A 27,013-nucleotide genomic window follows, 5' to 3' on the forward strand; every position below is an offset into this window, starting at 1 on the left:
AGCCCACTGGTCTCGACCTTCATCTTAAGTGACTTCAGGGCAGCACGTGACACAGATGACCAAACTCCCTTCATGAAGCATGTTCTAGAGACCCCATGACATCCCTCTCTCTGGCGCCTCCCCCTCCTGCCTCCCTGGCCACGTCTTCTCTGTCACTTTGGTTGGCCCTTTCTCCTGTCCCCACCCCTAATCTGTCCTGACTTTTTTTCACTATCTTTAGTCTTTCCAGACAATCTTTTCTAAAAGGACTTTAAAAAAAAATCTACATGCTGGTGACTACCAATGGGTTAGTTTAGAACTCAACCCTGAGTTACATCTGCTCATCAAGCCGTTATACTTGGGTGCTTGGATACACCTGACTATAGCTCTGGAGAAAGACCTAGATGGGCATGCAGATTTGGAAGTAAGCATACATGGAGCCTGCGTAGGGAGAGAAGATAAAAGCACTGAGGATTGAGCCCAAGAAAGCTGGAAATGTATACAGCGGTGAGAAGTGTGCTGTACACAGAAGGCAGGGGAGACGTTTTCAACTGAGAGTGAACAATGGGGCTAAATCAAGAGATGAGATGGTGTGAGGTAAAAAGTGAGATGTGCTTTGGAGGTGACCATGAACAGGTGCCCTGTTGGCCCTGGGGGAAGCAGTGTCTGGGGGTGAGAGGTGCAGACGCCAGGCTGGGGTGGGTGGGGAAGTAAGTGGGACGTGAGGAAGTGCAGGCCATTTGCATAGACTTCTCTTTCTAGAAGGCTGGCTGTGAATGGAAGACATACCGTGGCAGCTGAAGGCAACTCAAAGTGTGGGGAGGGGATGAGGTGGGAAAAATGAACACATTTATGGGCTGAGGGGAAAGGATCAGGAGAGAGGGAGACATTCAAGACAAAAAGGGGGTGGTTACTGACGGTTTCTTAAAGGACTGGAGGGGATGAGATTGGTGGGGATGAGATAAGTATTAAGTAGAAGAAGAAACACTTCTTTAAGGCCAGAGTGGGTGTGTATGTAGGTACATGTGAAGGAGGCTTGGAAGTTATGTCCTTTCTTGACTGATGGTCTCACAGTTTTTCATCAAAACAGTAGGAAAGAAAAGAAGGCTGAGTTTGTGCTGGAGGCTTAACCAAGGGCTCTGAAAGTTTTTTGTTTTTGTTTTTAAAGTCACTGCAGGGATGGAGAGAGGGGAAGAGAAAACTGCATACTTGTGCTGAGGACCCAACTGATACTGGAGGCCAGGGGTGGGTACTGGTGCCAACCTGCATTGCAGTGTGGATTACACAAACCACATGTGGCCGTCCCCACGCAGGAAGGAGGAGAGCTGATGGGGTTGATTCAGGACTGGGGAGTCTGTGCGGGATGAGTCCTTCCCTCACATACTGCTTCTACAGCAAGACGATTACAGCAAGAGCGGCCACCGTTCTGTTGAGTGTTGGTCACATGCCGGGTGCCTTACATACAGTATCTTTAATTCTCAGGATAGTGCTCTAAAACCACTACGTATTTCCCCCTTTCACACTGAGGAACTCAGTTCCCAGAGAGGTGATGTGATTTTCGTAAAGTATCACAAGTCTGTCTGGCTCCAAACCCAGTCTGGTGCCCTCACTCCACACCTTGTTGTAATCTTTGAGATCTGACTGCAGTTCTCATTTTCCCAAGTGTTTGCTTCTCTAGGATAAACAACTCCAGGCTTTGAACACTTCCTTATGGGACCTCATTTCCATTTCTCTCACTCTCCCATCTTCCCCTTCCAGTTTGTTAGTTTCCCATTCCCAAACACATGTGTACTCGCGTGCACTTTCTTCAAGGTGGTAATGAGTTCCCTATGGGAAAGCCAAGACTTCTTAGTGAAAAGTTCTTGAGAAGGACTCTCTGGAAGGTTTTCCCCAAAGACACTTTCACATGCTTCAACCTAGCTTTCTCCCTAAACCGATTTGCCAACCAGGATGTCCTTCAAGGAGCCAAGGGTATAAAGCCCAGCATTCCATGACCTTCACCACCTCTTCACCTCCCCCTCCAAAGACTGACCCCCATGCTCCAGAGCGATCAGACTATTTGGAGTCTCATGCGCTTTCTTCTCAAGTCTTGTGCTTCTTCACCTGCTGATCTCTCTGCCTGCAGTACCCATTCCTCTGTCCTTTTCTGACAACCACTTGCCCTTCAAGATTCAACTCAGGCGTCGCCTTTTAGAAACCTTCCCAGGTGGCCTGGCTACATCAGGTGCCCCCTGGCTTTCATGCTTCTTTTATCATAGCACAGAACAAGCAGAGGACAATGATCAAAGGAGAGGGTGAGTGGGCTTATCAGTCAGACTAGACAAGATCTGGCTCAAGGCACTTACTATTTGTGTCACGTAACCTCTCGATGTTCCCCATTTTCTCAGCTGTAGAATGGGGATACTGTATACCTACCTCATGGGGTTATTGTTAAGAAGAAATAAGCTAATCCCTTTAAAGTACTTGACATAGCTCAGCACATAATGACAGCGATTTCTGTAAAATCTGTCAAACAGTACTGCATTTAGTTTAAGCTTGTATCCACCCCACCAGCCCCTGAGTACCAAGAGGACAAGGACAGCATCTGACTCATGTCTCCATCTCTAGCACCTCAGAGTCTCACACACAGTAGAGGCTCATGAATAAAGGAATGGATGGATCTAAGCCACCTTAGTACAAACTGTCCTTTTATCACATTGTATGAAATTACCTATTTCATTTCCACGTTTTGAGAGAACAGGGATAAGGTGTATATTCTTCATATGGATGGTGGGAGACCCCCCCCCCCCAAGGACTGACTAGATGATGGCGAGATTCGTGCACTCAGTGCCAAAGCTCCGTACAGGACCATGAATAGTGGTGGTGGCCATACCCAGCTGGAATTCAAGCTCATCCATCTAGAAGTGGTAAAGACTAAGAGGACAGGCAGCCAAGGGTGAAGGCAGGCAAAGAGAGATCTAAGTCCCATGGAGTGGTGGGGGCTCTGCCTCAGGGTGAACCTTCCATTGGTGCTCATGCATATGACCTTTCTTGTCCATGGCTGACAGTCAATTTGATAGCTCCAGGGTCCACGCTGATTGTGTGGCATCCATGCCATTACATTTTCAAAACATATTAAATGTTACCATTTCTCTGAAATATTGCAATCCTAGGTTCCCAGCAGGACTGGGAAAAGCAATCAAGAATACAATTAGAGAACTGCAAATCCAAGGACTAGATTTCAAGTGCCCACAAGCTAAGAGCAAAGAAGCATAGAGTTCAGGCCAGGCAAAGGCCAGCCATTGGGCTGGGTTAATGAATTAGCAATCTGAGCCCTGCCAGGTAAGCTACCCCTTAGAAGACTCTGACACCCAGAGGTTTGCTAAAATGATCAGCCCCATTTCCAAGGCTGCCTCCCCCCTCAACCAGCATCCCCCAGCCCTCCTCTTCCAAGACCAGAGTCACGTGACTCCAGCCAGCAGCCCTGTCTTGGCCGCAGTCACCAGGATCTGATTCTTGTCAAAGGCAATTTATGAACCTCTATGTCAGAGCTCAGAGGACTTAGCTTCACATTAGCACGTGGTACTCATGTCTGTTAAGCATGCACTGAGTTGTACAGTCATTATTTCTTTACAGATGTGTTTCTTCTGTTAGCCTGAGGCTTTCCTAGAAGCAGTAAGATTAAAGAAAAAAAAAAAAGATGGAGGGAAGAGAATTAAACAAAGGAATGGAAGAAGTAGAAATTAGGCTGACTTCTGGTTTTACTCTCATTTTAGGAATGAGTTTTGGACACTGGGCCTTCATCCTATTTTACCAATAAGTGTCTTGATAAACTGCCCAGCAAGCCATGTTCTTTTGATCCTTGATACTTTCTCTCTAGGAGGTAGAGCTCTGTTTCTAAAGTTCTGCCTCATGCATTGGGCCTTTAGTCTTTGGAATGTACCCAGTTCCCCCTGAAAAGTCTGAGCCCCAACTCTGAGCCACCATCTACTTGCACTGTCCACAGGGGACTTGGACTGGGCTTCACGACTTCTACAGTAAAGTTTTGTGTTTTTTTTTTTTTCCTTTCTGGAATTCTCCTGCCAAGGCTTTGCCCCAGAGGCCTGTGGATTTCAAGAAAGAAATGCTGTAGCCTAATGGGGGTGTCATGAGGAAGAACAGGGGTCACAGAGAAGATAGCTAATGACAGGGAAGGTAGGTGGGACCAGGTCTCCTTCATAATGGAGTACTTGATCTAAGTACGGGCCTTGAAGAGCAGGGATAAAGCAGAGTTTGGCATTCAGGTGGGGAAGAGGAGGAAAAAAAGACACTGGTATGTGCACTGAGCCCATACCACATGCCAAACACTGTGAAATTACACATATGATCTCACTGAAGATCGCCATCACCCCCTGCAGTAGGAGCTATTGCTTCCAATTTACAGATGGGAAAACTCAGGTTCGGAGAGGGCAAGACTCTTGCTCAGTATCACCAAGTAAGTAAGGGGCAGAGCCCGGAACTGATTCAGCTCTAACTGTAAAGCCACTCCCTCCTCCTACAGAACCAGATCTCAGCCTAGACAGACAGACTCAGGACGTCCTCACAATTTTAAGACATGCCTTGTCCCCAGACTAACTCAACATTCCCAGAATAACTATCTCTTATCCCTTAAGGGAGCGGTCACTCTTCCCTCTGCCTGTCCGTCTCCTTCCGTGAACAAGTTGTAGAATCATGGGCCATCAAAACTATAAGCGCCTTAGTACCTGCCAGAGCAGTGATTTTCACATTTGTTTACTCGTCGCAGAATCTATGGTTGGAACGCCCACTCATGACACAGATATTAGGTCCTGTACTCTCCAGCCCTTATCTGCACTCCTCTGAAAGGGACTCCTGAGGCTCTTCTGAAGACCTCATGCCTCTTCAAGAAATGCAGACTGATCTACTTTTACCCCTCAGTTGTAGATGAGGAGGCTGAGAACCAAGGTCAGAAGGGGCTCACCCAAGGGTTCCCAGTGACCTTGAGGCAGAACCAGGACAAGAATCTAACGTGTTGTTTCTAGTGTTCTCTGTTCTGTAGAGTGGACAAGTCACGCCCATGAGAGTAGAAGAGAAGGTGTTCTGCCTATGTTCAGGCAGGCTGTGCGGGAGTGGGCTGTGGAGATACAAACTTCCTTCTGGCAGGGGGAGTAATCATTAATAACAGTGGCATCTTAATTGAGCATTGTGCTGTGAGGCACAGGACAAAGAGCTTTGCTTGCATTATTCCGTTTAATCCGCTCAGCGGATTATGATCCCATTACGGAGATAAGGAAGCTGAGTCTTAACTCCTAAGCTTAGGTGGACCAGCCAGTAAATAGCGGTGGTTGGATCTGATCCCAAGACTTCTCACCCCAGAGAACATCTCTCAACCAGTCTGCTGTACTGTCTTCCTAGTGGAGACAAGATTCTTTCCTATTTACCAATATATCCTTCCCTGTCCTCCTGCCAATCTCTCGGCGAACGCTCTGCACAATCAGACATCTCATTTTTCTACCCCGAGACCGCCAATATGCAAGGTCTTGCGTATAAATGCGCACCCGCTACCCTTCCTCTGACAAATTCACACACTCCCTACACACAGCCGGGCGGGCGCACTCATGCATAATGCATGACGCTGCGTCTCAAATCCTGCTAAATTGAGATTCGGCTGGCTGTTGGGTCTGGAGACACCTCAGTGCCTGCGTCATTAGCTGCGCTCTGAAAGCCATCATTAATGTAGCCACTGTGGCTGAGTCACTGACATCGCAAGCAGGTAATAGAATTGAAGGGACACATAATAAAAGGGAATGGAATGGGACTTGGGTTGGAAAAGAGGACTATTGGTTATCCGGTCCTGAAGGGTGATATGTAAACAGGGAGCTTCAGGCCCCCGGGATGCTGGCTCCCCCGAGTCCCTCAGCAGCGGATAATAAATGGCCCAATTATAACCTCCACACTCTGAGGTTTCAAAGGAGAGGAAGAAAAAAAAAATCAATGAAATTAATTTCATGTGGACCCATTTTTTATGTTTGTTTTGCTACAGCAGTTGTGTAAGATACCCCTATAGACGTGCTTATCTTTCTTCCACCCACTGTCCCATCTACAACAGCAAACAAACCACCACCAAAAAAGCAGGATTTCAGGCATATTGTCTGTGACATTTCAAAGAAAGGGGACAGATCAGAGAATCCCAGGGCTGGAAGAGCCTTTAAAATCTCATCTTTCCATGGCACAGGGGAAGATACAGGGTCTCCCCATACATTTGTGCAGGTTGTGCACTGCACAAAGATGCCCTATTGAGGGGTGAGTGGGGACTGAGATGTAGCTCATGCTCTGCTGGACAAACTGCGATCTGCATGGTGTTGCATCCACCTGTATATGATTAGCAAGGAGGAGCCAAAGGTAAATATATAGACTTACACTGAACAAGGACTCAGAGACGTGTCTTCTGTGGGGTTCCCGTTGTATGTGATCTTTAGTATATCTCTTTCCTAGACTTATTTCCTTCTTTGTAAAGGGAGGGCATTCGAAAAGGTACAGGTGAAGGAGACTACCATGAACAAGGCACGGGTTTCCCATCAGGCACTGTGCCGAGAGTATGAAGCATCTGTCTGATTTCATCCTTTTAGTAATTCTCCTTGAGGTTTATTTAGTCTCATTTTACAGCTGGGAAAAAAGGGCTCAGAGAGAGGTGGCCCCAGGTAACGGAACACTCGGGTGGAGGAGCCAGGTCTGCCACCCCAGTATGTCCGGGCTCTCTCCCCACAACATGCCTCCTGTTGAAAGCTGTTTACACCTCTAGCTTCCTGTGATTCTGTATGTAAGATGACCTTGATAATTGCAGCATTGGCGGGGTGTGTGGAAAGGAATAAGACTGCTATCCAAGTCAAACAACAGGGAATGCCACCCAGAAGCAGTTGGTAGGACTGTGTGGAAGGAGGCAGGCGGTCAGAGAACGGTGGCAGTGAAACTGACCAAATGCAGAACTGGTCTTCCAAGGAGGTTAATGAGAGGTAATCCTGAAAATTACTGTCTAGTAAGCCTGGTGTCAATATTTAGTAAAATAATTGGACAAATGTGCCCAGAGAAAAATCTGTAAGCATTCGAGAGATGATGGAATAGTGAGCGATAAGAAGCACTGGAGGTTCATGCAGAACAAATCATCCTGGACAACTTGATAGCTTTTCCTGACAAAATTGTGAAATTAGTGGATGAAGGAGACGTAGTAAAGGTTATGGATCTGAGCTCCAGCAAAATATTGAATAGTGTCACGTGTGATGTTCAACTTGCCAAACTAATTCAAATTGCCTCTGATTCAAGCTGCGTTATGTGGATTAGTGCTATTATTGAATCCGGTTGAAGAACAGAGCCATCAGGTGCTGAGAGATGGTGCTGCTCTAAGGGCCAGGGCCAGAGACCTTCTCATCCCCATCTGTGGTCTGGAAGGGAGTGTCAGAGAAGCCACTGGGGTCCCAGGCAGAAATGCAGACATCATTAAAGCATTAAAGCAGTGGAAGACTCCGGGGCATCAGGAGGAAAAGGAAGTTTTGTCGATGATTTGATTATCACCATCTGCCTAGGGAGCAGCGGTCATGACCATCATCATCTTCATCGTCATCAGTTGTGGTCGCCATAATTTTGCTTATAAGGTCAGACAGGGAGTGGCTGACCACACAGATAGGAAGCGGAGGTACCTAGGTTCCAACAGGTGCATCTGAATTTAATGACTGGTGTACTTTCCTCTATCCCCAGTCGTTCTCAAACTTTGGGTGCATCAGATCCACCAGGGGCAATGGTGGGGTGAAAGCTGGGTTGGGGGAAGGTTGTTAAAGCACAGACCGCTGGGTCCCACTCCCAGACTTTCTGACTTGATAGGCCCGAGAATCTGCATTTCCACCAAATTCCCAGGTGATGCTCATGTTACTAGTCTAGGGACCCCATTTTGAGAACCACTGCTGGATCCCAGTTCTCAGATACTAATTTGCATATAACTCACCTGGAGGTCTTGTTAAAATGCAGATTCTGATTCAGCAGATCTTCTGGGGAATGGGGGATTCTGCATATTTAATAAGCTCCCAGGTTTGCAACCACGCCTTGAGTGGCAAACACCTATGCCACGATGCTAAGACATGAGAAATCTAGAGAGACAGCACTGCAATTTAAGAACCTACTCTGGAATCCAAAGTGGAAGAAGCAGACCACTGAACAAAGAGAAAAATGAGCTGTGGAAAGGACATCATTTGGAAGATATGAGTTTAAAACTTGGCCTTGCCTTCCTTTGATTTGCTTTATGACCGATGGAATTTATTTAACTTCCTTGGGCATCAGTTTGCTTATTTTTAAAGTAATGCTTACTCTTCTTCTTAGAGTGTTTATTATTCTTTAATGCAAAGACTTTTATATGACAGTCAATGAAAATTTTTTCATAGAGAAAATACTTGGGGACTTCTCAAAACAACTGCTGAAGACTCATTCCATGGTATTGCCCATGGTATGCTTGTGCGCGAAGCCATGGAGAAAACAGCTCTCAGGATGCCGTGCTAACCTGTCTCTCTCTCCTCTGATGACTGGCTATCCCTCCTTCCACAGGCAAGAAGAACCCAGTAAACTCCGCATTGTTGACATTTTCCCTGGACTCACTGACAGGGCTTTCATTAGCATTCTAGAATCAGACTGTTATCAAACTTAAAATCTACCCCTCTGCTTTAAATACCTCGCTATATGTGTGCAATTTATTGCTACTTGTCTAAAGTCCTTTAGGAGACAGAAAGGGATTAAATCTAAACTATTGATCAGGTGAATTCACATGGAAGGAATGAGGGCTTCTGCCCAGCCTCCTCTTGAAGCACTTGGGAAGCTCAGGAGAGAGAAATCAAAGAGGGACTGTGGTAGACTGTTCGGTGTTAGGTACAACAGGAATGAAATGGCTCATTATTGTTGTGATTATTATTACACACTAAAAAGCCAATTACACTGTAATCTTGATACTTAAGGACCTTGTAACAAATAGAACCCCACCCCATATAATTCCCCAGCCTTGCTAATTCCTGCCATTCTCCTCCGAATCTCTGTGCCCTTTCCCCACCTTCTCCTGTTTCCTCCACCCTGCCTAGCACAGCATCAAATTCTAAATACTGACTTCTTTCTTAAAGTTCCTCAAAGTCCAGGAAAGACAACTAGACAATTTATTCATTCATTTGCCTTTTCATTCAGTCATTTTTTTTCATTCCCTCAGTAACATTTCTGCCCTCAGCAGAATCCTCAGGGAATCCTCATTTATCACCATTCATTCATTCATCACTTCACTAAATCCACTCATAGGTTCGTTCATTCATGCTTTTATTCTCATATATATTCATCTATATATTAATCATATATGAACATATATGCATGTATATATCCATCCACTGAGTAATTCATTTCATTTTTCATTCACATTCGTTCTATTATTCATTCATTCATTTCTTGATCATCCACAAAATTCATTGGGTGATCACACGGTCAGGCTCTGCCTTAGCCACTGATTCACAGAAGATATGGCCTCTGTACGTGAGAAACCCATAAGCCAGTCAAGAAGACAAAGAAACAAACATATTTAATTGCAAGTGCTGTGTGATTGGGGTGATGCAAGGGAGGCAGAGGAAGGCAGGAGGTTGAAAAGAAAAGTAAACAACAACTTCTGCCTGTCTACTACATGCCCAGAAGTTTGCATGCATTCACTGATTTGAATGCTCCCTTCCTTTAAAAACATGATGAAACTAAATTTACTTAGTACAGAGACTCAGTTGAGATCTGAGCCCAGGCATTTCTCATTCCACTCCCCAGGCTCTTAACCACTCTGCAGTGTTCACTGGTAACATCATCGAGGACCTTAGTTTAGACTAGCATTTCTGGGGAGTGATGTGGGAGAAATCAAACTAGAAAGTTGCAAGAAGCAATTGGAAAATGAGGAAGTGGAAACAATACATTTCTTTCAAACTGAACATAGTCTCTCCTTCAAGGGGAGGAGAGAAAAAATCATAAGTGAAGAGGGGCTTAGGAGTGAGTCTTAGTCAGAGCATCAGAGGAATCTCAGGAATCAGGACAAGCATGGCTGTCATTGTAGGTTTCTTCCATTATCTTCTCTTAGTTGACCTCACTCATGTTGCCCCCACCACGACTCTGAGCTGTTTTATTCACTTCTGCAAATACTAGGACTTTGCATAGGGCTTGCCATAATACAGTTGTTAAATTAATACCTACAGAATGAATGTCAAATGCTCTACAGTGGATTCACACATTACCCAGAATTGTACTTTTTAGGGAGGAGGGAGGAGTAGGTCAGCTGACTGCCCCCCAAGCAGACAGTGTAACCAGTTGGGTCCTGGAAGTCTGGTGATGCAGAGGGAGTGACTGTGATAGCCAGAAAAATAAAGCAAAGTCAACACTGATAAAGAAAATATAGACTTGAATACAGGGAATAATCAAATTCAAGTATAAGCAGGGGGCAAGATCAAAGCTGGGGACTTGAGTAAGTGGGTAGAATGGTCTTAGAGTAGACTGGACACCAGCCATAGAAAACAGACCCAGGGAGTGAATGTTGCAGGCCTATATCGTTTGGGTGTTTGCACAATTTCCTGGCAATTTGCATTGGTTCAGGAGCCCCAGCAGAGAAAAGAGTCTTTTGAGTGTGGAGAAAATGAAGGTTTTGGCTTCAGCAGGGTAGGTTTTATTAGAACTGTTATTAGTCTGTTGAGCAAAAAGCTCATTAGAAACTCATTGGGGCTCTCAAAAGTGCTGCACATTTTTAATCATCGCCTTCCTTTTCATTCCTCCATGGGTTTCTTGATGCCATCTGAGCATTGGACCTATTAGAGATGTAGCTTCTGGCTCACTTGTCATTTGAGTCCAGGGCCAGATACCTGCAGCTCATGTCCCGCATACTGTTGAAGGGAAAAAAGGAACCTGGCAGGTGGTAAACTGCAGCAGGTGCTCTGACATGTATTATTTTCTGTTACAACAGCCAGAGGAACCAGAGGACCAGATACCTCAAGTGGCTTCCACGAGGTCATACAGCGAGTCAGTCGGGGCAGAATCAGCACTGAAACCTCAGTGGGCTCAACTGGAAAACCTGTACCTTTCCAGGGTCTCATGCTGCCCCCAACAATGGGATTGCTTTTATAAGAGAAGGGGTTTCTCACTTCATGTTGGCAACCTAGGATGTGGGGAAGGGAGAAAAGAGGGGGCAGGAGGAGGAGACAGGGAGAGGAGAAAGAATCATTCCGCACCAGTTTCAGATTCAAAGATCACTCTCCAGCTGTCAGCTGAGCCCACAATCATTGCAGAGTTTTATTAAGGAGCAGAAGTCGTAGAAGAGTGAAGTGACAGATTTAAAATTAACTTGCCAAACTCCCCATCAATATTGTGACAGTCCCCAAGTACCCATTCAGCGACCCAGTGCACCAACTTGACAATATTAACATAACTTTGTCGGAACAAAAGCTTCCCTTCTGTCTTTTCCAGAAAAGCTAATTTTGGGGAGACACACATTCTTCTCGCTGCCTTTTTTTTGGCATCTCTGTGACAGGTCCCTTTAGGCCAACCCAGGAGTTCATGTTCTAAAACTTCCATTCTTCTTCCATCTTTCTGGTGATTGCCACTCATGGCAGGACACCAAAGACCATGAGAGAGGTGCTCTCCCCTTTAGGGACCTACTAAGTGATTGGAGACCAGGAAAGAGACCCCAGCATGCTTGCCACTTTCTAAACACCAGCTTGAATTCCCTTTAGTCTTTATATTTGGAGCAATATGCTCTCTGCGCCAGTTCTCTGCAAGTCACCATAGTCTGTCCTCTTCTTTCCCTTCACCTAGTAACCTCTTACTCACCCTTCACATCTCATCTTAAACATTGCTTCCCGAGGAGCACCTGCCTGAACTCCTAAACCCCCATGTGGGTCCCAGAGGTTTGCTCCAAGAGCACCCTGACTTCTAAATGTCACACTGCACAACTCGCTTGGTTAACTTTCACTTGAGTAAGCAAGTGTTTCCTTTCTTTTGTTATCTGTGAGTTCAGTAGATAAAGTGACCATATCATGTATCATCTAATCCAGGTGACTTTTGTCTGGATTAAATGCTAAAGTAGACAGGAACCTGGGACATCAGGCACAAACTCGAATTGTCCTAGTCAGACTGGAATGTATGGTCACCCTACAAACATGGGCATATGTGGCCACCGTCTGGCTCTCTTTGTATCTCCATCACGTAGTACAGTGGATAAAATTTATTAAGTGCAGGATATCTGTTCAATGAATGAATGAAATGCTTTCTTTTTAAAAACTAGTCCTAATGGCAAGCTTACAGACCTTTCCTGACCGACTTCCTTCCTTCATTCCTTCCTTCCTTCCTTCCCTCCTTTTCTTTCCTCCTGCCTTCCAACCTTCTATGCATTAAGCCCTGTTTATTTTCATCACTGGGCATAAAAATAAACATAGTTTCTGCCTTGAGGGTGAGAAGGGGAAATGAGTAGCCTGTACTGAGCATCTATCATGGGTCAGTTGATTTAAGCATCACATACCATTTAGTCACCTGATCAATGAGGTAGTCAGTATAATCACCTTGTACAAACGAGGACAATGAAGTTCAGAGAGGTCAGGTGACTTGACCAAGGGCACCCAGCTAATAGAAGCAGAGACTGCATTCAACTGAGTCCGAAGCTACGGCCTCATCATTAAACTATGTTACTACCTCAGCTCTGCAGAGGGAAACTGAAATATGAAGGAGCACAGGGTGTAAACTGCCATGACTAGGGGAGATTTCCAGTCTCGGGTGGGCATAGAAGTCACTCTGACGTATAGATCTCATATACGTTATCCATAGACTTAAAAAAAATTGGAGGGGGTAATTAGGTTTTATTTATTTATCTCTGATGGAGGTGCTGGCGATTGAACCCAGGACCTTATGCATGTCAGGCATGCACTCTACCACTGAGCTATACCCCCACCCATAGACTCTAAAAACAAAAATCAACTTCTAAGTTACAGTTATCATTTTTGTCCAGACCTTAGTCACGGACACACTTTGCTAGGTCTTGGGGATTTACCATGACGAGGAGTCAAAGATGGTCCTGGATCTCATTTCAGTAGGAAAAGCAGACATGAAATAAAGAATCCCATAGACATGAATTCAACTTAAGTGTTTGCGAGTATTACGGAGGAAAAGCAGTAATTTCCTGCAGACGCAGGATTTCTGTTTCATTGCATTTTCACGGATAAGGGAACTACGGCTGGGCGGTTTAAGTGATTAAGACCGCATTGCAGGGAGTTAGGGTTTAAACTCACTCACTTCTACTTGACCCCAAAGCCTATGCTACCCTACCTTCCCCCCTTTCACTCTGAATAATGCGGTCATAAACCCATCAGTGGAACAGAGCAAACCCCTAGCCACCACTTTATAAGGTCTGTTTGTTAACCTCAGTGGCTTTACATGCCGAATGGCTACAAGCGGCCCATCTCCACAAACTTGCTGTGAGGGTTAAAGACGATGCAGCATTGGAAGCACTTTGCACAGCGCCTGACCCATAGATACACGCTCAGTAAATAGCAATTTTTATATCATTAATAGTATTAGGTGGCACTGAATTATTGACTAAGGTAATTTGGTGGTCGATCACACACATAATGTCCTGCATTATTAGTTAACTTTAAACGTGCTGTTTTTATAACATTCTTCCTCTCCCCTGCAGCCACCACCCTCAAGTCCCTCAGCCTAGCACAGTGGTACGAAGGGGGTGGAATGTGTGACTGTGTGGTAGAAGGGATGGAGGGAGATGGATATTTGAGTATGGGTTTGGAGCCAGACTGCCTACATCCCAGTCCTGGCTCCACCATTTACAAGCTGGATGACATTAAGAAAATTAGCATCATGTCTCTGCATTACACTGCTGTGAGAGCTGAGCTACTTCCCGGGCTCTCCTCTTCCGTTACTGGGGCTCCTCCCCAGCCTCCTGTGCTGGTGGCTCTTCTGCCCTCTGACCTCCAAGCACAGGAGCCCCTGGGCTGGGGACTTGGGGTCTCCCTTTCTCTACCTCCTTCCTGGTGGACTCATCTCCCCTCGTTTCTTGTAGACCACCTATAGCCTAAACAACCCAAAATGTGTGTTTCAAGTCTGGTCTCTCTTCTGCCAGACTGTCTGGCCAAATGGCTTCCTAACATCTCCATGAGGATGGATATTATACATAACCAGATGATGCTTACTGAAGCAGGGTGATGAGGACCTGGGGTTTTTATCACACGATTTTCTACTGTTATAAATGACTGGAATTTTCCACAATCGAACTCATTTTTTAACATGGTCACAACCAAATTTCTATTTCTACATCCCTCCCTTGGGCCAGCTCCTACCGTGGTCCTTCCTGTCTCCGTCAATGCACTTCCATCTGTCCAACTGATCAAGCTAAAAGCAGGGAGCCAGCCCCGCCTCCCCCTTCCTCTCCCTCATCAGTAAATTCTGGCGTGCTGCCTTGAGAATACACCCAGAACCTGTCCACCGCTCGCCATGTCAACACCTGCAACCAGTCTCCGCTGTCTTTCACCTGGGTGGGCTAAAGCCTTGGGACTGCTTTTCCTGCATCCATCCTGCCTGCTAAGCTCCATTCTTCACACCCCAGATGAAGTGGCCTTTTAAAAATATGACCGATCTCATAGCCCTTTCCTGTTCGCATCACACACTGGCTTCTTTCTCTTCTCAGAGTAAAATCCAAAGCACTGTACCTGTGTGACGCATAGGACCCTATACAAACTACCACACTGCCCCACTTGATGTCCATTATCTCCTCATTTATAGCCTTTTCTCCTACCACGTGCTGCTCTGTCACTATGTCCCATTTACCTCTGGGCTCCTTTTTGTTCTTGGAACATGCAAAGGGCCTGTGAACTTGCTGCGCCCTTTCTGCCTGGAAGCTCCTCCTTGCCTCACCTGGTAAGAACTTTGCATGGATGTCACTTTATCAAAGCCTTCCGTGTCCAGCTTGTATTAAATAGAACCCCCTGCCTGGCACACCCTAGCCCCCTTGTCCTGCTTTCCTCCATAGTGTGCACACCTGACATAGTATATATTTATCGGTTGTCTCCCACACTAGAATTTAACTCACAAGTGCAGGGTTTTCATGAGTTTTGCTCACTGTGGTATTCTGTGAGTGGTACATAATAGATAGTGATTATTTCTGACTGAATGAAGATACAGTGGTACTTGGTAGGGGGTGAACACCGTACACGTTTGTCATTGTTGTTACTGTTGCTACTGTTACTACTATCACTTCTGTTACTTTTCCTGGGACTAGTTTCCTTATATCCCTTAGTTTTCTCACAACAACACAATGGGATGCAAGGATGCTTATTTTACATATGAAGCCACTGGGCTGAGGACAGTGACATCACCTGTGTAAAGCCCAGGAGCCCAAGATGAGGAACTACTCATCTCCAAAACCCAGGTCTCCCCATCTCCCTGGGGCCCCTACATTCTCCAATGAGATTCCAAACCCCAACATGAGTATGTTCTCTGTGTCTCTGTTGACAAATTTCCTGTTTGTGGAGAGATCTTTAAGAGATATAACTGAGTGGGGGAAGGGGGGTGAAAAACAACATACTTTATGAACCTTTTGTGAGATAAAGGTGAGAGTTATATTCAATCTTATTTGCTTGAATTTATATAAGCAAATATGGTAAAGATACCTACGAAACTAACCAAAGTGGAAAGGAGGTAGGAGAAAAGAATAGAGAGAAACAGGGAAGGGAGTATCATTGGATGTCTTTTATACCATTTTCGTTCTTGAACTTTGTAAATTTAATGCCTATAAAAATAAATTAAAACAATAAACCTACTAAACTGTCACAACCAAGAGGCACCGAAGGAGACAAACAACTAAAGGTAAGATAATGACTAAGCCAGCTTCAAGTTTGCTCAGCTTGACCAAACTTCAGGCAGGCTTCTTCCTGACTCTAGGTCCCTGACCTCCCTTTTCTTAGAGCATTTCCTCTAAATAACTTGTCACTGTAAATTCCTTCTCTGCCCTTTAACATGTAAATCTTTTTAAAAGCCTCTTGCCAGTTTTATAACCCAAGAATGTCTTTCTCAAGGACCTGGGAGCCATCTCTTTGAATGTAATCATCAAAAAAAGAAAGCAGAGAAATATATTTGCAAATTCAGGAATCACTGTGCTGTGTGGGGCCTATCCCATTGGTCCACCTTCTCCAGAAGACCTCCAGGACTTTTCCACTTCCATAACCCGGTCTTAAAAACCCTTCTGTCCTTTGTTTCAATGGAATTGAGTTCAGACCTCCCCTATTGCAATAGCCTTGAATAAAGTCTTCCTTGACTGTTTAACATTGCCTAATGCAATTTTGCCCTGACAGAGCACTGGATAAGCTCCTGGATTGGGGGGTCAGGGGAAGGACATTAGGTAAAAAACTGAAGCAATCCGAATATCTGACTTTATTCAAGATTACTGCAATAGGGGAGAGAGGTCTGAACTCATTCCCATTGAAATAAAGGGCAGGAGGGTTTTTAGGTCAGGTTATGGAAGTGGAAAAGTCCTGGAGGACTTCAGGGGCAGGTGGGCCAGTGGGATAGGCTCCACATAGCACAGTGATTCCTTAATTTGCAAATGTATTTCTCTGCTTTCTTCCTTGATGATTCCATTTCAAAGAGATGGCTCCCAGGTCCTTGAGAAAGGAGAAAAGTTAAGAAACCAAGACTTAGATATACCAAAGAGAAGAGTATTCTTTCCCTCTTTATACCAATGTTCAGCTCTAAGAGTCTTGTTCAGCTTGCATCTCCAGAACCTGGCATGCAGTAAGCACTCAATGTATATTTATTGGTTGAATCACAAGGCTGAAGGAGAATTTAATTACAGTTTAGTATAATTTCAAGCTAGGTTTCTACCTCCTTCGCAAATACAGCACCAAGATGCCTATGTGGCTTCTGGGATTGTCTGTTTCCAGTGACTGGGTCCTCACTAACTCCTTCGAAGTAGTTTGGTAATTAATAGAAACTTGGAAAGGTATCCCTTGGTGGAATTTCAGTTCTCTGACTGGGACGGCAAGGTAAACCAATCCCTTTATCCTGTTAATTTCCTCCTACACTAGAAAGCATCCCAAACAAGCCAAATAGCTTCAAGGTCGCAGAGAGCACCTGGACCCTCAGAGAGGATGGAGAGGTGGCTGGCTGATACAGGGGTTAAAGTTCTTTCAAAGTGGTCAGGGATGCACTGAATGGACCAGTACTGGAGTATCCAAATGCCTGCATCATTGGCTCCTGGCTTGTGCCTGCTAATTAACTGCTAACATAATGGGCTCCTCTGAGGATCTTATGAGACATAAAAATAAATGCTCATTTTGGACTCTTAAAAGCCACCTTTGAGGTGTTCCACTAGATTATCATTAATAGTAATTATTCAGTGGTGATGTTACATAAAACCCCAGCCACTGCCCTTGGAGCTTTCTGTATTAATTCACATCTAATAAACTATGATCATATCTTTCATTAGAATTGTTACTAAATACATTTCCATTCAGGGCATCTCCCTGAAATGGAAATATTTCCCTAAAAATTAATTTTCTTGATACACATGCGTAGGCTTATTAATGTGAGCTTAGAATAGACTTACTTTTTCATTTCTCTGGAAGGAATACAAAGAAAGTAATGCTGGTGAATTTGCATCTCACATGATCTCAAATGTGCCAGGATATACACTCCTGCACAAGATTTCAGAGTAAGTAGTATCTCATAGATGCTCAGATTCATGTTAGGAAAATGTCACTAACATTTGCACATGTCCTTACACTTTACAGGGCATTTTAACCTGACTTTTCTCACCACCTCTCCCTCCCTATCATAATTCTCTTGTGGGGTTGCTATTATTATGTTCCCTGATTTAGTGATGAGCGCACTGGGATCCCAAAGGTTAGAAAACGTTGAAGAGTCATACAGCCAGTAATGGTCCCATTACTGTGGTGCTTAAATAACCCTACCTGATTGAATCCATCCATCACCAACCATAGTTTATCTCTACAATCCCACCCCCTCACCGTCTTCATGATCCACTTTGATGTTCACGTCTGTCGATGCTCTGTCCGTGCTCTTACCTGCTGAAGCACTCTCCCATCTAACTGTAATCACATCCTCCAGGCTTCAGCCAGCATCTCATTCAGGAAGTCTTCCTTGCCACTTACCACACCAAGGCTGGGCCAGTGGTCCATCTACATAAGAGTAGGGACTTTGTCTATCTCCATCTTTCATCCCCGAAGCTTAATACATCAGAGGTGCTACATGAAAACTTGTTACATAACCAATGAGAGTAAGTGGTAAAGCCAGGACTGGGATCTCTGACCTCAAGTGCAGTCCTGTGGCGCCATCCCACTCCCTCTTGTAATTAGCAGAACAATAACAAATGACTTCTGAGGTGTGAATTCTTCAGAGAGTAATGTAGGGGCACTGCCTTGGCATAATACAAATATAGTAAATGTTCAGTGCTGTGGACTCCATTAATTAAGGACGATAATGCTTGGCCAGGGGCTGGGCTGCCTTGTACCTTTGCAGTGTTTATTTATAAAAGAGATGGCTAAGCATATTAGTACATTAGCAGTGTAAACAAGATCACCGGGGAAATGGCAGAAGATACTTAAGAGAACAAACTGCCTGGAGTCACTTTGGAAGCACCCATTATGAACAAACAATCACTGTGCTAATTACAATTGCTCTGCTAATTACAATTACTGTGCTAATTACAGTCTATCCTTATCCGCTCCTTAGGTTCCCTACAGACTTTTCCTTATGAGTGCTTAGACCAGCCTGAGTTACTGCCTGCATTTGAGTGTAATGAAATTGTGGTTCCTTAAAAATTGTCTCTGCTTCAGATAGCTCAGTGGTTCTGATAGGCTTCTCCCTCCGAGAAAAACAACACAGTCAGGGATTTTGAAGACAGAAAACTAAAAACAAAATCAAAAGGAGTGGCGGGGGTGGCAGTGGATAGAAAACCGGGAAGAGACATAAAATGGACATGGTTACTTCTGTAGCTTTTAGCACGTTTTTCCGACTAGAGACACATCTTTAGGTTAGTTGGAGAACATTAAAAGTAGGCTGTGTATAATCTGTTTTCCTCATAAAATGACCATGCTTGGGATATTTAGAGATGTAAACACTGAGAATAAAGTGTTTTCAAAAATAAAGCAGCTATTTTTCTTTCTGCTCTTACTATAATTAGGGAGAAAGATTAGAGAGGCCTTGTTTAAAAATGGATTGAAATTCCCTGCTCCCCACAAAGATAAATAAATAAAAGGCATCTTTCACTAGGTCTTAATTTTATTACTTTCTTTCTGTCCCCAATTAAACTAATGAGTGTTGACAGTATAAGATTTTTGTCTCAGCGCTTAAGAATGATAAAGCTTCATCCAGGCCAATGACCCCTCCCACCTGGATTTCTCATGAATTTGCCAGGAGTCTGCCTTCCACCTAAAGCAGACTGTAGCCCAGCTTTCCACTGGCAAGTATTTTCCATGGCATCGGATGATGGCTGGAATTGCAGTGCGGACAGGCAGAGGAAGCTCTGGTCTGGGCACCAAACTTTGCCTTCAGGACACTGAAGTCAAGATACATGCCTCCCTCTTTACCACTGATGCTCAGAGTGTCCCTGTACCCATCAGTGAGCAGAGCAGACAAATGGATGCAGAGAACAGATTCTGTACATTATGCACTAGGGGCTTATTGAACTGCAGAACAGCACTGTCTCCCCTAGCTGCTGTAAATCCCAAACAGTCTCTGCACTTGGTCACTCTGCGAGGAGACTCCTGTGGGATTGCATGACGCCCTAGTGCCACTGGCCTTGGGACTGCTTTCAGACAGGCAGATGGAAGGGCGGCCATCTTTCTCCTCTCAGTTGTAACCTGGGCTCACATCCAGCAGAAAGTTCAGTTTAACATCTCGCTATTCAAGCTGGTCCTCAGATCCAGGAGTTCATTTGAAATGCAGAGTCTCAGGCCTGACCCACAGCCCACTGAACCAGGGCCTGTATTTGATCTCCTGGCGATCTGTGTGCACCTTGGAGTTTAAGAAGCACTAGCTTATTTCATGTGCATTGAGTTCTGGCTGTAAGCAGACACATGGAACATTCCTACCTTTAGGTAGCGATTTCCTGTCTGATGATGATGATGAGCTATTATTTGCTTTCTGCTCTGTGAGTATCATATGGTTTCAGACCATATACACACTGTACCTTGGATGCCACACTTCACCTTTCTGAGCTTCAGTTTTCTCATGTAAAATGTATCATAGGAAACCTGCTCTGTCCACTTGTGTCATGGGAGAAACATCTGCCTATGCCCCTCAGAAACAGACTCTTAAAAGAAAAGAAAAAATAGCTTTACTATATCAGTCATGCTTCAGGGTATTGAGAAATGCATCAGGAGATGTGATGAGTTGAAAAGAGGGGAAAGAAATCAGGAAAGGGGGAAGGTAAGTAAGACCGATTGATGTGCGGTCCAGGAGGACCTACTGCTGAACCTTCATTCTATTTGGATGGACATCCTTTTTGATTGGTCAGTGCTACTTCTACGCTGATCATTATATATTTTTAATATCACCCCAGAGTTGGTAGATTAACATAGTTCTGGAACTTTTGGATCTGGGTCCAGATTATCAAATTCCATGTAGCACACATGAGCATCAAAATTTCACATTGCTAGTTAGGTATATTTCACCGTAGGTCATCCAGATAGAAACAAAGGGGAATACCCTATAGGAAACAAATGATACAACCTCTCAATGAGATTACAGCTTTCCAAAGATGAGATAAATACTCCCACAAGGAGACGACCTTGACTGCTGCCCGTCCCACACTGCAGGCTGAGCGGTCCACCTTCAATGGACCCACGGAGCATGAAGGGCGGCATTTCTGTCTCTACCCTCAGCATTTCACCAAAGCAGTGTATTCATCAAAACATGGGTTGGTTGGGGAAAGTTGGGGGGATAATCATGACTCTAGTCCAGAGATGAAATTTGGGAGAATGCAACAGAAAACATCTTCATCCACCACATGGCTTCTGGAACTTGGGGTAAAGGAATGAAACTGAAGGAAGAGAAAACAACGTTTGTCAGAAGCCTACTGTGGCTACGACTCTTGCTCATTAGACTGTTAAATCCTCACCACAGCTCCTCGAGGATATTTTGAGGAAAAGCCCCACTTTACAGTTGAACATACTGGGTTCATAGAGGCTTAGAGGATGGTCCAAAGCCACACAACTAGGAAACGGCAGATGTGGGGTATGGACCCTCTTACTTCTCATGGTGGCACCCTGACACCTTGTGTTGGGTCCCAGCCAAGAACAGGACCAAGTTCCTGTAGGATCATGCAGGTAAGGATGGCCTTTGCCCAAGATTCCTCCTTAGTTACGGATTTAGCTGCCCCCCCGCAGCACTTGGGTCTTCCATGTCTGCCGAGAACAGGGATGGAACAGGCGCCAATCTTGTTTAATCATCACACCACCACCAAGAAGTGGGTCTTGTTATTATTATCTGATTTAGAGACGAGGAAAATGAGGCTTGATGAGCTAATGTGCTCAAGGTCAGACAGCTGACAAGCAGCCAGGTAGGACTTGGACTCCAAAGTCCAGCATCCTAGACATTAGGTGAGCATATCCCCAAATTGCTGGCTAACATAAACCACCTGGGAATACAGTGGAAATTCACTTTCCTGCGTCCCTTCACTGGGGCAAATGGTCAGTACGTCTTGACACGGCTCTTGGTGATTCTGATGATTAGGTTAGGAGGAAAGGCGTCACGGAGCCTCTGGCCATGGCAGTTGAGTAAAAGGAGTGCCCTATTCTGGGACAGATGCCCTCAGTCTTTGTCTGAGCTCTGCCCTCAACTTCTCCTTAAGAAGAGGCAACAGAAATCAGAAGGGAAGAGTAGCCTAGAGTGACACAGCAGGAGGTGGCAGGACAGGACTGGCAACTCAGCCTTCTGATTCCAGGACCTGACATGTTGGCCTAGACTCCTGGGGATGATGCTAGGAACCCCTGGGGAAATGGAGACAGAGAAAGGAGATTCTTCTGCAGGCAACCCAGGAGTTAGGACCTCAGGGAAAATTGCCCGTTGACTCCTGTGATCCAGCCTCCAACTTTTGTTCCTCAGTTCACTTCCAAAATTTTTTCATTGATCTCCCAGAGAAGGTAGCTTACAGCTGTGTCTCCAGGTGTTTAGTTGAAGATTTTGCCAAGAGCTGGAATATTACTACATAGAAAGGCTTGGGAATGGCCTTGAAAAATCAAAAGCTAATGCTACTTTCAGTTAACAATTTCTCCACTACTTGCCTCCTTTGCTTTTTTTTTTTGCAATAAGATGACGGCATATTACAAAACACCTAGGCCTAAGAGTATAGAAAAACAGCTTCCAGGCCTGGCTCTGCTGTTAATTCTTTATGGAACCTTGGCCTTGGTGTTACCGTCTGTACAGCGCGGGAGTTGGATCCTATGTCTCTAAAGCTTTCCGCGTGAATACAGAGAAACCCAACAGACTGGGGCTTGGAGGCCTGGTTCGTTCACTTACTAGTTACATATGATTTTAGGTAATTCATTTAAGCACTGTGAGCCTCGGGCATCTCATCTACAAAGGGAGGAGTTTGTACAAACTGTTCTCCAAGGTTCTTCCATCTATAAAGCCTATGATTCTTTGGGAACTGAATGAAGAAAATTGACAAGTATAGAAAATAAATCTAATTACAGCTCTCAGAGGTGCTAATACAAAGTAGGAGCACGCTGAAAGCCTGGGAGGCACTACAGCTAAACGGGCTTTGTTGTCAGACCCACGTGCTGTCTGTTTTTAGCTGCATGACTGTTAGGTGAGTCAGCCTAACATCTCTGCGCCTCAGAGTGGTAAACAGTATTGGTGTCTCACATATTTCTGGGTCTCTAATTCTCTGCGCATAATAGGATTGCATGTCTCAGTTCAACCCTTGGAAGGCGCCTTGATTTGACCAATGGAATGCCAGCAGAATGTCATCTCTAGGAGGAAGTAATGAGAGCCAAGTTCCTTTCCCACTACGATAGCATTCATGGAAGCACATGAAGATGATGCTTCTGTCAGCCAGGATTCCCAAGTACCAGAACGAGCAGAAACACTGTGATACGAGCAACTCACACACGCGCGCGCACACATGCATTTCTGTGAAGCCACTGAGGTTGTGAAGTTGTTTGTTATCAAGACCCAGCTTAATGCATTCTGGTTGACACATTCATTTCCTTTTTTGTAAAACGAAGTTGTTGAAGACTACTTTGCAGCCAGTCTTGGGAAGATTAAGTCAGAAAACACACAGTATGTAATGTAATATAGGACCTGGCATATAAAGAAATACACACATGATTAAAGGGTAGAATGCAAGGAAAGATCCAGAAGCAGCATGGACAATTAACCATGTCCCAGGAAAGCAGCAGAAAAACCCTAGCTTTGGAGCCACTTAATAAGATGTGACTCAGGACCCTCAGCTGGGGAACAAGTGGTTGCCACAAAGGAAAGCCAGCTTTCCTCAAATCTTTAAAGAGAATCCTTCTGTCTCACCAAGCGTGGGTTGGTGATGTCTCATCCTGAATCCCACATCTTACCCCAAACTGTCCTCTTATGCTGTACAATATGCACATCTGATAAGCAAGCCAGATTGGAAAGTGCCTTTCTAGTAAATCTTTCACGAGCTCCTTACACCCTTTGTAGGTCATTCTTGAAGGCCTATAGGCAAATGTCTGCGGCTGGCAGAACCGTCTTCTTTTTGATGAGGCTTTTGCGAAATCTACCACTGTGTTTGCTCAGCCCCTATTCCCAAGGAACTTCTCCTCGCTGCAATTTCTGAGACTCCAGGCTCAATAACAGTTCTTGACGGATGTTTATCTAAATCTCAGCAATCTATATCTGACGTTGGCCTTTCTTTCTTATAGGAATGAGGTAGGATGGGTAAGGATGGGAGAGTGAGGGAAGTAAAATCCAAATGAACAAACAAAACAACAAATAGCACCAACCTCTGATGAGTGTATCTCACTCCAACAGTCTCTGCCAATCCCTCACTGATCAAGAATTAAGGCAAGGGAACTCTGATAGTGACCTTGCATGGGTTGTAAAGACCAACACAGTTCACTAAAAGGGATTAGAAACAGCAAAGCTTGACATGCCTTACTAAGTTTGGGGGCAATTCGGAAGTGAGATCTTTGATGCTTCACATTTCCACAGAATTTGGCATTTTACCAAGAGTTTTATGTGCATTCATGAGTCCATCCGAACTTGATTCCTAATCCAGAGCTCTCTCCAGGCACCAGCCAGCCTCTTAAAACAACCCTTATTCCCTCCTGGGAATAAATGATATTGTAACTTCAGTGTGAACTATGTCCTTCTTTCTCTATCACTTTAGGTCTCTCCCTCAAGCCTTCTACCTTTCACTCCTTCCCAACTCACTTACCTTTTGCCGGTTCTTTATCTCCTCATCCTTTGAGCCCTTGCCACTACTTGGTATACCTTTAACCCTTTCTGTGCTTGACGACCCCTCCCGCCACTCTGTCACTTAACATCTCCTCCATCCTTGTCTGCCCCGCACCTCTGCGCGGCCCCTCTGACTGCCTCCCCTTAGCACACTCACCCCATCGCTGTCTCTCTCTGTGAGTCTCTCAGTGTGCACTGTGCTTCATCTTCACCCAGAGTGGATGACTCCTGGACTTGTCAGGGTCCTAAAAACCTCCACATGCTCATCTCCTAGAGACAGGCTGCAGCCTACATGCAGCAACATGAGGAGGCAGCCAGGAATGGGATCAAGTTCCTGCAGAATCATGCATATGGAAGTGACCTTTCCCTAAGATTCCTTCCTTTGTCATGAACTCGGCATCCCCCAAGGCACCTGAGTCCTCACTCTCTGCTGAGAGCAGGGATGAAACAGGTGGCTCTTCTTACCACATGCTAACGTGGGGATATGAAGAAGTTACATATGTCCTTTGTAACAGAGCCAGAAACCAGGAGAACACTGGTTTGTGAATCAATGACTCAAATTTTCAGTCTCAAAGGGGCCCCAAACCATGGGGAGCAATGGGCAAGTAGTATCCATCTTGGGCCTCAGTTTCTCCAGCTATGTAAGAGATTAGTTCTGGACTAGTTAATCTTTAAGTCTAGTTAAGTCTCTGATTTGGAGACTTAAAATGTGAGGCTTTTTGTAAAGCAGCAATCCAGGCTGCTCTTTCAGAGATCCCAGAGAGGACATGAGAGGCAGGCCTGTCTTCCGTCGGCAGATGCAGGTGCGGGGAGGTGGGTAGGGGCTGGGGGTGTACAAAGCAGAGTTGTGACTGTCACACAGGAGACTCCTTAGCTGGTAAAGTTTGAAATCCCAGGCCAGGCAGCTGTCAGGAAACGAGGCATATGGCAGGACAGCTGGTGGGGTGCCTGCTGGCTACTCTGGAGGGCTGGACGGGAGATTACTTGGAGGAGGAGGGGAGAAAGAGGAGGAGGCGAGAAATGACAACAGCCTTTGATGCTGAAAAACTTACAGGCTTGCCTTCTGGAATTTGAAGGACAAAGGAGCTGCAGCCTCTTTCCTGTCTGGGGCTCAGGAAGGGAGCCTTGAAAGAGATAAATTTAGACTCATCAGAAGCTACTCACCTCCCATGGTGGGAAGTCAACTGCCTTAGCATGTGGCTCCAAGAGGTGACATGGTCTGGGGATAGAAATAATTGCAAAGAATGTAAAGCCAAGGATGAGAGAGCTTAAGTGAAATGGCCTTCTCTAATATAATGGGAGACTGGGGAGTTCCCTAAATCTTGAGGCTGTTGTCAAAAGAGAAAAGTGTGTTCTGTCCATTATGCTCCCTTCCATGAGCAAATCAGGGCAGACAGACCCTAGCTATTCAGAGACAACCTAATATTGAAGGGCTGGGAACAATAACCAGAGTGTTTGAGGCAGAAGGACTTCTGATGGGGCTAAAATTCTGTCTCAGCCTGGAGACTCCCGGGTCAGCCTTCAAGGAGCCAAGCTCTCTCTTATGAGCCGGTCTGTTAGTAGTGGGAAGGCAGCACACTGGGCAATCAGGAGATCTGAGTTTATATGCTAGCTCTCCAATGACCTACCTAGGGACCTGAGCTAAGTCCCTTCCCCACACGCAAATGAGATCTTGGGATTCCATGAAGCCCCTTCAAGTATCAGCATCTTGCTTCCCGATTTGTATCCTCGTTTTAGACCAAGCTAATCTTCACACTTGAGAATGGGAACTAGCACATTTGATCATTTATCACATGCCAGCCACTCTGATAGTTGCTATGAGAAATCAAACTACATAAAACAAGCAACTGCCCATGTCACAGTGACTGGAATCCGATAAAACATCCTTTTAAAAGATAAGGCAGTAGGACTAGTAAGGACTAGTAAGACAAGTAGGGCTTGTCATGGGTGGGGCCAGGATTTGGAGACAGTCTATCTGGAGCTTTATTTTCCTGCCCCTTCCTCTCCCCCTGCTTATCAATATGTCTGGGCTTCTGCATGCTCCTTCCTGGACAGTAAAATGCCTTTATAGCTCTTATCCCTCCCAAGAGGCACTGTTCCTTGCCATCACTTCAAACTCCAGCATACAAGCCCTGTCCTTTATGAAGCCCTTTATCATTCCTTTACTGCCTTTCAAAATCTTCACATGGGAAATCTTTGAAAACCATTGGCATTCCCTGGAACACTGTTTTACAAATTAAATCTTCATTCTATCCCCTCCAATTGTGTCTGTCATCTTGCAAACTTGGAAATTCCTTTCTCGAAGACAAAGGGTAATTTCTTTATTTTTTCCTTTGGATTCCATGCAGCATTATTCTATCCATCACAACGGTCAACAGAGGGTTTCATAGACTATTAACACTATAGAAAATCAGGATTGTATACAGTCTCAGAATTGAACGGTTCAGTCAAATTGTCCTTAAATTTCTCCCAGAGTTTTTCTAGCAAAGTAGCATTTGGCCTCAGCTGGAGCATCTGGATAGTAGAAAGAACTTTACTGGGAATAGGAAGACTTGACTCTGCCATTAAA

General features: G+C 45.0%; 1 protein-coding gene and 1 non-coding gene across 8 annotated transcripts in view; both read right to left on the reverse strand.

Moving 5' to 3' along the window:
- ASTN2 (astrotactin 2) overlaps positions 1–27,013 on the reverse strand; it is an 849,846-nt gene that overhangs the window by 303,899 nt on the left and 518,934 nt on the right. The window lies entirely within an intron of this gene.
- On the reverse strand, positions 12,861–12,932 carry TRNAV-GAC (transfer RNA valine (anticodon GAC)). Its single transcript has one exon. It is a non-coding gene; the product is annotated as a tRNA-Val (tRNA).

The sequence above is a fragment of the Camelus dromedarius genome, chromosome 10 (genome assembly GCF_036321535.1).
Source record: "Camelus dromedarius isolate mCamDro1 chromosome 10, mCamDro1.pat, whole genome shotgun sequence".
Taxonomy (NCBI): Eukaryota; Metazoa; Chordata; class Mammalia; order Artiodactyla; family Camelidae; genus Camelus; species Camelus dromedarius.